The sequence below is a fragment of the Lissotriton vulgaris genome, chromosome 4_1 (assembly GCF_964263255.1).
Source record: "Lissotriton vulgaris chromosome 4_1, aLisVul1.2, whole genome shotgun sequence".
NCBI classification, from domain to species: domain Eukaryota; kingdom Metazoa; phylum Chordata; class Amphibia; order Caudata; family Salamandridae; genus Lissotriton; species Lissotriton vulgaris.
This window is the reverse complement of record NC_141691.1, coordinates 2089744476-2089755539: the sequence shown is the minus strand read 5'-3', so window position 1 is coordinate 2089755539 and position 11064 is coordinate 2089744476.

The following is an 11064-nucleotide window of genomic DNA, read 5'->3' as shown; positions in this document are numbered from 1 at the left end:
TTCTCCGATCGAAAACCAAACAAAAGGAGTCCAACCCTCAACCGGTCCCTACCCTTACTGCAATTAACATTATGTTACAACAGACTATAGGGGCAGTATCTTCTGCTATAGCCAGCACAGAAAGGAGGCTATCTCTACCTCCAACAATACTCGTGGACGATTCTCAGGAGGTAGCAGTCGACACCTTGGCTATACCTCTAGATGCTGCTGATGATCTGGACTTAAGCCTTGGAGTCACTGCCTCTTTTGCTGAGCTCCCGTGCGGCCAGCCTTCTACCGAGCTCTCAGGGCCTTCTCAAAACACTCTCCCTGACTTTAGCCCCACAAGGGATATTGAAATGTCAAACAATCCAACTGCAGGAAAAGAGAGCGTAGGCACCTCAAGTAGCGCCCACAAGAGCAAGAAAAAAACTAAAGCTAATGTACGCAATCATAATTTAGTGACTCCAACCTCCAACTCCTCACCAGGCATACCTTGTTGGGTGGCAAACATGGTAGCTGACCTGAAAGCCGATCTTGAAGATACGATTATAGCACACATCAAGCCTCTCATGTCAAAAATTGACAGACTGACATCATTAGTCAATACTAAAGGGTTTGGGTCAAATAAGCAAAGTGGAAATGCAGGCACAACATCTCAAGAGGGCACCAAAGTGGGGACATCGGGGGGTCCATCCAGCAAACCTGCAAAGGATGCTCCTTCTAAACCCAAACCAGCCCCAGCAAACTCAGCGCTAGCCACGCAACACCCGACCCACACTGGGAAGAATGCTTTGAATGCTGCCTCAAATTCTATAACTGCTTCTACCCCGCAGCCCCAGCAGGCTTCTGGCACAAGCAAATCTCCTAAACTAGGAGGCAAGGACGAACAAAGCACCAGGAAACACACAACATCAGTCTCCACACCTACTATAAACAAAGAGGCAAAGTCTAAACCAACTCGCTTCAGGACACTCAATCTACCACCAGAAGCATCACCCTTTGTGGTGGTATTGACGGGTGTACCACCGCTGAAGGAAGGAAGAAGGGAATCCTTTGTCGAGCTCCCCTTTGTTACCCCCACATATGACTGGAGAAATACTAGCAGTCAGAAGAGGAGCGTGGATAGGTAGGAACACCAAAACAATAGCAGGGGATGTTATAACTATTAATTTTAATAACCCAGCAGTAGTGAATTATATCTGCAACACACACAACAGTGGAGTTAGCACCGAAATCCACCCACTCCCCCTCTCCTACTTCTATCCATTAGCTTCTAGACAACATATCCCGAGGTCAGGTTTACCAATTAATAGAGCATATTTACAAGCTCCACACCATAGTTTCCACCAATGGCAACTACCTTGGCAGGGCCCCCCTGTAGCCGACCCCTTTTTATCCCAGTTCGCACTCTGGAATAGGTTTTGTGCCCTTGAAGATGTAGATTGACTCACTCCTGAAGTAACCAGCACCCTATCCTTGGACCCGAAAAGGGGGGAGGTGACATCCACGATAGTTAGTTCGCAATCCAAGTGCTCTAATCCTATAACCATCACAGCTCCCAGTAACATCCAGCCAATTTCCTATAATCACAAAAGTAATGGACTGGGACCACAATTTAATACTAATACCATAAATAATTGCAACTTTGATAAGGACCCTATAAAAATCCTTAGCTGGAACCTTGCAGGGATCCATAGGAAACTGTGTCTGCCAGAATAGAATGACTTGGTCGATGCACACAAACTTTGCCTGTTTCAGGAGACTTGGAGCATCGAACCGGTCCATAGGGTAGGTTTTGTAACTCATTTCATACCCGCTGAGAAAGCAATACGGGGGAGGGGACGACCCTCGGGGGGTCTCCTTATCTGGGTAAGCATTTCTCTTAACTGCTGCATATCTTCTAAGCAGGTTAATAGCCCAGATATACTTGGAATCATACTAAAAAACCCCAGTAGGGGCTTAACCCTTGTCCTGTACAATTTCTATGCTAGAGGCACCAAAAATGGGGCCGCATCATTGATAATAACTAACCTTGAGGCACAACTTAGAGACCATGCTGAAGGTGACCATACCCGAGTAGCGGGCGATTTTAACTGTACCTATGAGCCTCTCCCTATGGTTGATATTCCAGACCTAGATGAGGATGACAGTAAATGGGGTATTCCACCACTAACCATCCCCCCGATAAAAAGATGGTCCCGTAATGCTATCCAGTTAAACGCGATGACTTTAGAGTTCAGCCTAAGAGCTACCAATGGCCGCACTTTGTCAGATCGCCTGGGTGCTCCCACATTCAACCGAGTTAATCAAACCTCAAGGATTGATTATATCCTGTTGGACCTAAAACTTTGGGGACTGTTGCAAGACATGATAGTTATACCTACTGTCGAAAGCGACCACAACTCGCTATCCCTATCTTTATCTAATCCCTGGTCAAGCAAAACAATTGTGGCCCCACCCAAATGTGCACATAGTACAACGGTTTCCTCCTGCGGTAGACGCCTAAAATGGTGCAAAATCTCTGCTGATGTGTTTAAACTCTCCACCATAAACGATTTACTAAAGGCCTCACAAATAATATTAGATACTACCAACTTGAATCTGTAAGCTGAAAAAGCTACACCCATTTTTGAGGCGGTCGTAAAATCCATAGGGGAAGTATTCTTGGTAAAAGGCTCCGCAGGGAGGAACCTGCCCAATCACAAACCCAGGGGAAAGCACGACTGGTACACGTCATCATGTAGATGGGCAAAGTCTCTCTTAACAGAGGCCGTTAAAAGTAAATCCCAACCCCTGATCCAGTTGGCTAGAAAAGATCATAAGAGAATACTGACACTTGCAAAAAGAGAATGGGAAGAAGAGTACTGACGTGTACTTAAAGAGGCCAGCTCTAAAAAAGATCCAAAATGTTTCTGGGACACAATCAGAGCCAGAAATAGACCAGACAGTGATCTTATAACATGTAGCATCCCAAGTCAGGCATGGGTTAGCCACTTCTCAAAACTATATACTCGTCAAGTTGACCCCACTGACACTTTTGCCCCTTATGCTGCTGAATGGAAGGAAAGGGCCCTAATTAGATGCCAATTGGAAGGGGAGCCCCAATTCGAAAGACTCGACTTCACACTAAAGGAAGTGGAGTATGCCATAAGTACCATCATTCCCCAAAAAGCTGCTGGTCCGGATGGCATTCCTGGGGATCTTTTGAGATCAGATATCCGGAGGTGGGGCAAACTTATCCACTGCTTACTTACCGCCATGTGCAGGGGAGCTCCGATTCCTTCATCCTGGAGGGGGCGGAGGTTGTTCCCATCTATAAAAAAGGTGCCAGGGAAGATCCGTCTAACTATAGACCTATCAGTCTACTGGACATTAGCCAAAAAGTAGTTGGTAAGGTACTATTGATTAGAATCTTAGACTGGATAGACGAAAACAAAATCCTTTCGGACTACCAGGCAGGATTTAGAGTGGGAACAGGCACAATTGAGCAAGCCTTTAGGTTGATGATGGTGCATTGGAAGGTTGTGGTCATAGGCAAGGGCAGTCTTTACCTCGCGTTTATCGATCTAAAGACTGCCTTTGACCTAGTACCGAGGGAAACTCTATGGAGAGTTCGTGATGACATGGGGATGCCACCCAATATTCTCTCATTACTTGTTAGGCTACATGAAAAAAGTTTTGCTCAGAGAAGGTGGGGACCAGAAGCCGAAAAAACCAGCTGTATCCCGGTTGAGAGAGGGGTCCGCCAGGGATGCGTTCTAGCTCCCACCCTTTTTTCCCTTTACATCAATGGGGTGGTCGAGCATCTTCGGAAACATCCTTCAGACGAACCATCCCTGGCTGGAGAGCGTATACCGACCCTCCTCTTTGCGGATGATACGCTTTTAATATCTAAAACTCCAATAGGACTACAAAGATTATTAAACAACTTCCAATCCTTCTGTTCTAAGTGAGGCCTGGTAATCAACACTGATAAGACAAAATACCTTGTGTTGAACCCACCATCGAAAACAGTACACCCGCCTACCCTGAATGCAGAACCTTTGGGGAGGGTAGAAGTTTTCGACTACTTGGGCATTCGTTTGTCTCACAAAATGCACTGGGACCCACACCTTGACAAGATGTTGTTTAATCACAAGAGAATAACAGGAGCCCTGCTGAAAGAACAACGATCTTGTGTAGTTAGACCCATAGCTGCTGTCCTTGAAATCTACACAGCCAAAGAGGTGAGCTCTGCTCTCTACGGGGCGGAGCTATGGGGTTCTTCTATCACCAACGAATTGCCCAAGTCCGAGAGGAAATTTTGCAGGGCAATTATGTCACTCCCGCAAGACACTCCCATGGTTCCAGTAATGCTGGATTTAGGCTCTCGTCCCATTGACGACCTAGCAAAATTACGTCCACTTTTGTTATGGGCACGTCTGTGGCGAGTTCAGGAACTTGGTAAATATGCGGAGGGCCTCTCAGAAATCATGTCTCTACCAGGGTGGCACAAAATCAAATGGCTGAGAGACATGAAGACTTTGTTATTTAATTTGGGCCTGAAGGAAGCCTGGGCAGATAGATCTTCTCCCCCAAAAGCAACCCTCAAAACTCTTTACTGGAACTGGGTTACATCACAAAGGAACTCTAATGAATCCATGGGTAGACTCACCGAGGACTTTTTGCAATGTAAGGACCTACCGAAACGGGAATTGTACTTGGACATTATTGAAAAACCTTTTGATAGGGCCCTTTATTTTAAATTTAGAGCTGGAACTCTCCCCTTGCATGCCTTTTCATCACAGTGGAAATCACCTGGGCAAACTACTGAATTTTGTCCAGTATGTATAAACAGACCTGAGACAGTGGCGCACTTTATGTTTGAGTGTGGAGAGTATGCTCTGCCTAGGAAGAAATGGCTCAAACACTTGTGCCGCCAGCTGGGCACTAGACGTCATGTGGAGGCCTTACGCATATTAATGTCTGATAGTTGCACCTTGTATACTTGTGTTCTAGCCAAGTTTTTAGCATGGGCTTGGTCCATTAGAGCCAAAAGGCTTAAATCAACTGTTTAATTCTTTTTAAAATAATTTATGAAAAGCCTTTTTTAAGTAAATAGCTAGATTTTTCTAAAGTATTTGCACACAAACTTTTTGCACATTTGTCCTCTCGTGTTGTTTTTTAAGGTAAAGCTTGTATATTAAATGTTATCGAAATAAAGCCTTTTTGACTTGACTTGACTTGACTTGACTGTCCCTTGCCCCTTTTTTAAAGACTTCTGGGGGGTGGGAATTGGGAGTTGGGTTGTTTCACTTTTTTGGACTTTTCACGGACATTCGTTGGGGTTAGGGAGTGGTGGTGGGTTGGGTCTTGTGGGAGATTATTTTTGTCAGGGATATAAATATATAAACTTTATCTTAGCATACGTGTTTTTTTACTGCTTTTGAGGCTGGTGGGTGGGGGTTTAACAGTAACTTTGTTTTCGTGAATCTTAAGTGGCATCTTGATTCAAGTTGTGTAATTAATTTCCCAAATGTTTTCAAAACTAAGTGCCTCTCACAGAGTAAGTGAATTAAATAGTCCTAGGACTTTACTAGTACTAGCATCAGTCTCTCATCTCTCCTAATACTCCATTATACTTCCTCCCCCCAAACACTTATCTTACCTGTATTTTGTGTTTGGAAATAGGGCTAGGCACAGGGCTGGCTGCACGGCAAATGGCGATTAAGGTTGGCAATCCTTGGCGGATGAAATGTCATTATTGCGTTGGTACTAGTGGTGTTACACAGTGGCAGTTGCAGCATCTGAAAAAAAAAGAAAATGAAACCTTGTTTGTCCTTACCGTAGCATTAGAACGGTATGATAGAGAATATAGCAGGTGACAGTACACTAGAACAGTGCCACAATGTAGCCTAACAAATGGTAAAGTATTGAAAGTATAACTAATACTTGCGTTGAATTTCTTTGACATTGGCTACTACTACAAGAAATAGTACCGAAGGTGAAGGACACAGCAGCGTAATAATTTGCCACGTCTAGGAGGAGGATGTTCTAATCTTGATGACCTATCAAGTTGATGGCGCACATGAAAATCTGCTTTCCTTTGCCAATAGTGACTGAGTGTCAAGCTGAGTAAGAATAGAATATATCCTCGGATTCCTTCACCAGCCTGTTGCTATGACCTTATCCTCCCCAGCAAGTGTGTGGAATTATTGCTGTCATTTAGTCACACATCAATCAAAACCACACAGCCCGGGTGAAGAGGGTTACGGTTTGGAAAATGGATGGGAATGGGGGATTTTGGGAAAGTTTTGTTGAGAGAAGAAAAAAAAGCACAGCATGGACAAACAATAATTGAAGATAAAGAAATCTTTGGGTACAAAGCTAACCATAAATATTTTAAGTGACATAAAGGAAGTGCATGCACTACTGCATGCATGGTTACTGAAAAGTAAGTAGTACTTTCGACAACCGTGAATGACAGAATGCAACAGTACAGGGTTGCAGCGTTTTCACTTGCCTATCTCTGCACTCAGAGAAACACTTCTTACATTAAATTAGGTTTAAAAAATAGCAGAAGTAAAACCTATAGAATGGCTGTAGGGATGAATTTAAAAGCAAAGATCCAAGAAATGCAGAGTCACACTCATAGAATTTCACAGCAATAACATTACTTTAAAGATAATTAGAATAGAACGGATACTGTATCTGTATGTTGTTGTAGTTGTCCTGTTGAATTTGGTAAGTTGCATGCATCAAACCATTCCTCTTATTAGCGGGACTCCTCCATTTCAGCTGACGCTCCCTCCAGCAATGTTGGTGACCAGAAGACACCCTGTCCACTGCCTGCCTGGCGGATGCTGAATTGCGGCTCGCTAATGTGAAGCCTGACTTCATCCTTTTTTTCCCATTGCACAGACTGAAACTTGGCCTGTAATTATTGATGGAAAAACAGGAAGTGATATTAGAACACCCCTGAAAAATAAATATAAGGTATGTACGCTGTGTAGTGCAAAAAGTCACACTTTGAGTTTCCTAATAGACAGTACAATATTTTTGAAAGTGCGTACTCTGTCTGAGTCTCCTTTTGAAGGATAAATAAGTATGGGCAAATTAATTTACCGGATATGTCCCCTTTTTTTCGTTGTTTATGGTCCATGCATGTCTGACAGGTAGTTGTGAGGTGAGGGTGCTTGCCCTTCGTATTTACGGTACCGCTATGAGGCTGCTGCATGCGGTGCATGCTGTGCAGCTGTTTCTCTTCTGTCTAATAAACGCAGCTTGTCGCAGTCGCCTCCTTTGGGTGACGAGCCAAGGGAGGTGAGGGTAAGACACCATCGCTAGGCTTGCGGTGCGCATACCAGGGTATGGCTGGGGGTGTTGAAGAGGGAGGGTGAGGGGTTCGGTCACTTTCTCATGTGGGAGCTGATGCACAGCTATTCTGCAACGTACCAGTGATCCTGGATCTATATAAAACGTGTCACTGCCAGGAAGGCAGCCAGGGCTGGAGCGGCGAAGCCAGCAACACGAACAGCCAAGTTGCATCACGCTGCCCCCAGCAGACGCATGCAGAGTGCTCAGCAGCACTCATCTCCCCCGCCCAGCCATGGCAGGACCCTCACCAACAACACAAAGCGCTTCTCATTTTTGCAAAAAGAAAACGGTACGCTAAAGATGCATTATCTAGAAAATAGCAGACTCATCCAAGGATTATCACGTGCATGTCAAATGAAAATGACTGCGCACTACTTTAAAAATAAGCATTTGCAATGCAATACAGCTTGCATTTACGCGAGTCCTATTGCATTTGATATGGGACTGTGGCAGAAGAGGGGGGAGCAACGAGAACAAAATAGTGTTAAAAGTAATGGGGCCAATAGCCATGGAAGTATACAAGTGATGACATGGCCGTCAGGAGGAGGCACTATTAAGGCAAAAACCAAGGGGAAGGCAACATTCAGAACCTAAGCCAATCAAAAAGATGGGCAGAGAATGAGCAGAGCTTACACGCTATAGTGTATACAGGACGGCTTGCAAAGTGACCAGCGCATGCGCTACAACGCTAGGCGAGACCTAACAAGTGGGAGAGGTGGGAGAAGTACACGGAACAGGCTCCCTTGGAATGCTTTTGTGTATCCACAACTAACAAATGAAAGGCAAGGCTGCCTGTAATCGAACTGAGGCTTGCCACGCTTGTTAAATAAATAAAAACAAGCATGTGCAATGCAATCAGTCTCACCTTTCGGACCTTATCATTATTTATCCATGCAGCATATTATGCTGGGTGCTGCAACCACGAGCACAAATTAAGCACTGCAGTAAGTGATATGACATCATTGTTATATCTGACTAGAGTGTCCTGTGACACTCCATATACACCTTTTAAGGCCTTAACTGCACAACCTGATCTTCATAACTGAAAATCATAGCGTTGCTTTCGGCTCGTCCCGAGAGTTTAGAGTTTGTTACTTCACGATAACCACTAGACAGACATAAATAAGTGATTAAAATATTGCTAGGTAAAAATCAGTATTCAAGTATATTCAGCAAAATTGGAATCACTAGGACGCAGTCCAAAATAATTTTGTTTTCCTGGGCTACTCAATAAAGATTGATTTTCAAAACTCACCCTTTTTGGCAACTATTAATTACTAGGTTTGATTGTTGTCACATTTTTCAAAAACAGCTCATGCTGCTGGGTGTGTTCCGTGGCTAATACTTGTTTTCTAGACCTACTACATCTGCAGAGTTATGAGTAGTGAAGCCTACATATCAGTGCATTATGAGTGTTGAAGTCTTGGTCTATTTTATTTGAGCTAATCGTTTCACAACATCTGATAACAAAGGTATGTAACAGAAAAGACGAGGAATGGAAAAAGTGCTGGCCAATGGCTACATAGGGCCATCTGGTCACACTAGTCATAAATGAGCCAAATGTGCTCTGCCAGCCCTGTTCCTCATTCGATTTTTTCTAAATCGTCTTTGATCTTCTTGTAGACTGTATCTAAATTCTTATCCTGCCTTGACTATGACTCCCTGTGGTATTACTAGATTATTCTTATTAGTCTGTCTGTGTAGCTAACTAAGATTGCACATTTGGCAAAAGGTGCAAAATGTAACTCCCATTCTAGTCAGCAATAGCTCTATGCACTGAGTGCAGTCCTTTTGGATTGTCCATAATGTCTTTTCAAGTCTTCTAAATGTTTATGCTTTGACAATTACCAACAATAAAAAGGTGAATGACCACCAATAAAGAATAAGATACTACTTTACTTTTGGTTTGGATAGGAGGACAATTCATACTACTACTGTTGCAGGGACAAATCTGCACAAACAGAACTATGGACACTAAATAGTCATTGTTTATCAATTATAGAAGGCGCAGGTAGACTTTCCACATACCTCAGTGATATCAGACTTTGACGAACCCCCAATATCTGACTAGATAGTGTGGCAGAGTCATTTAGCTTCCGAATTTATCGATGATTGATCCCCAATGATGATTATCCAAAGCAGGACAAGAGTACGGAGTCAGAGTCCAGAAGTGTCAGAGGCACGGACTCATGCTTGCAAATTGCAAAACCTTTTGCTCATTCACTCATGACCAAAAACCACAGAGTCTATTTAAGTTTTAAAGCTTTATTAAAAGTAAAAATATTTATTAAAATCAAGCTTGTCATAAAAGATAAACGGTTGATTAAAAATGGAAAAGTGCTTAGTCATTTTTTATTTCACACATTTATTGTGGGCGAGCCGAGCCCTCACTTGGTTTGAACTTTCATTTTTCTTTTTGGTGCTGAATCATTGGTCCCTTTGTCCTAATGATTTGTTCTTAGAAGTGAAGCTTCTGTCTGTTATGAGAAAAATGGTGCGTGTTAAAAAGTAAGCATTCATCAGTTGTGCCAAAAAGTGCAGCAAGACAACACACTTCCCTGGAAAAAGGGTCATTTTTACTTTAGAGTAGACAGTCACAAATTATTAGATTGGTTTCTGTATTCACATTTCTTCATTCCTAGACAAAATACTAGTGAGTGGTGTATGTCTATGGCATTTAACATTCTTAAATGTACTTTGTAGGTGGAACATCTGGTGCTAGGCCCAACGCGGAGGTGGAGGAGGAAAGCTCTGGGGAGGAGACGGTGCAACTGCCGGACCAAACTGCTGTGCGGGTTGCCACAGTAGTGGCGGGCAGTGGTAAGCTCTTATATTCCTTACTTATTGTGATTGCAGACTGCATAGTGTGCTGCTCCGCGTGAAAAAATATAAGGTTTGTCCAGATGAGAGACATGAAGAAGAATGATTGACATTTAGGGGCCTATTATGATGGCGGACGGACCTGAGTCCGTCCGCCCCCGTAGAGTAGGAGGGACCATCCGCAGGGGCAGTGGCGGTCCCTCTGTGGTAATTAGGATGTGACCGCCATCCTGGCAGTCACATCCTGTATTTTTATCATTGCGGCGGGTGCTGCTTGAAGCAGCACCCGCCGCAATTATAAAAATGTAAGTCATGCATTTGCATGCACAAAGCGGCAGGCACCACGCGGTGCCTGCCGCTTTGTGCAGGCAAATGCAGGGGGGTACCATAGGTACCCCCCATGTGCACCCGCCACCGCCCTTTACCTCTGGGGGCCCGCAACTGGCCCCCAAACAAAAATCCGTATGCCTTTACACGGCGGAAATGCCGCCGTGTAAAGGCATGTTCCTCCAGACATCCTAATATGGCTGGCGGTGTCTGAAAGACACCGGCAGCCATGTTAGTGCTTTTCCGCCGTGGACGGGAGGCGACCGCGGCAGAAAAGCTGCGGACTGAAAAACGATCCCCCAGCCATCCTAATCTGGCGGGGGTCTTTTTCAGTCCGCTGCGGATTTCCCGCATCCTCCGGGCCGGCGGTGTATTCCGCCGGCCCGGAGGTTGCGGGAAATCCGCAAACCTAATCTGCCCCTAAGTTTGAATGGATGGATGCCTGGACCATGGTACTATCTGACTCTTAGATAGCATTTGTGTATCTAGAGAGAGTAGACGGTCACTGGATGAACTAAGTGTTACTTTGAAGAGCATGTAACACCGCACCCGCACGTCCGTCCCAGTGTAGGAAAGGCA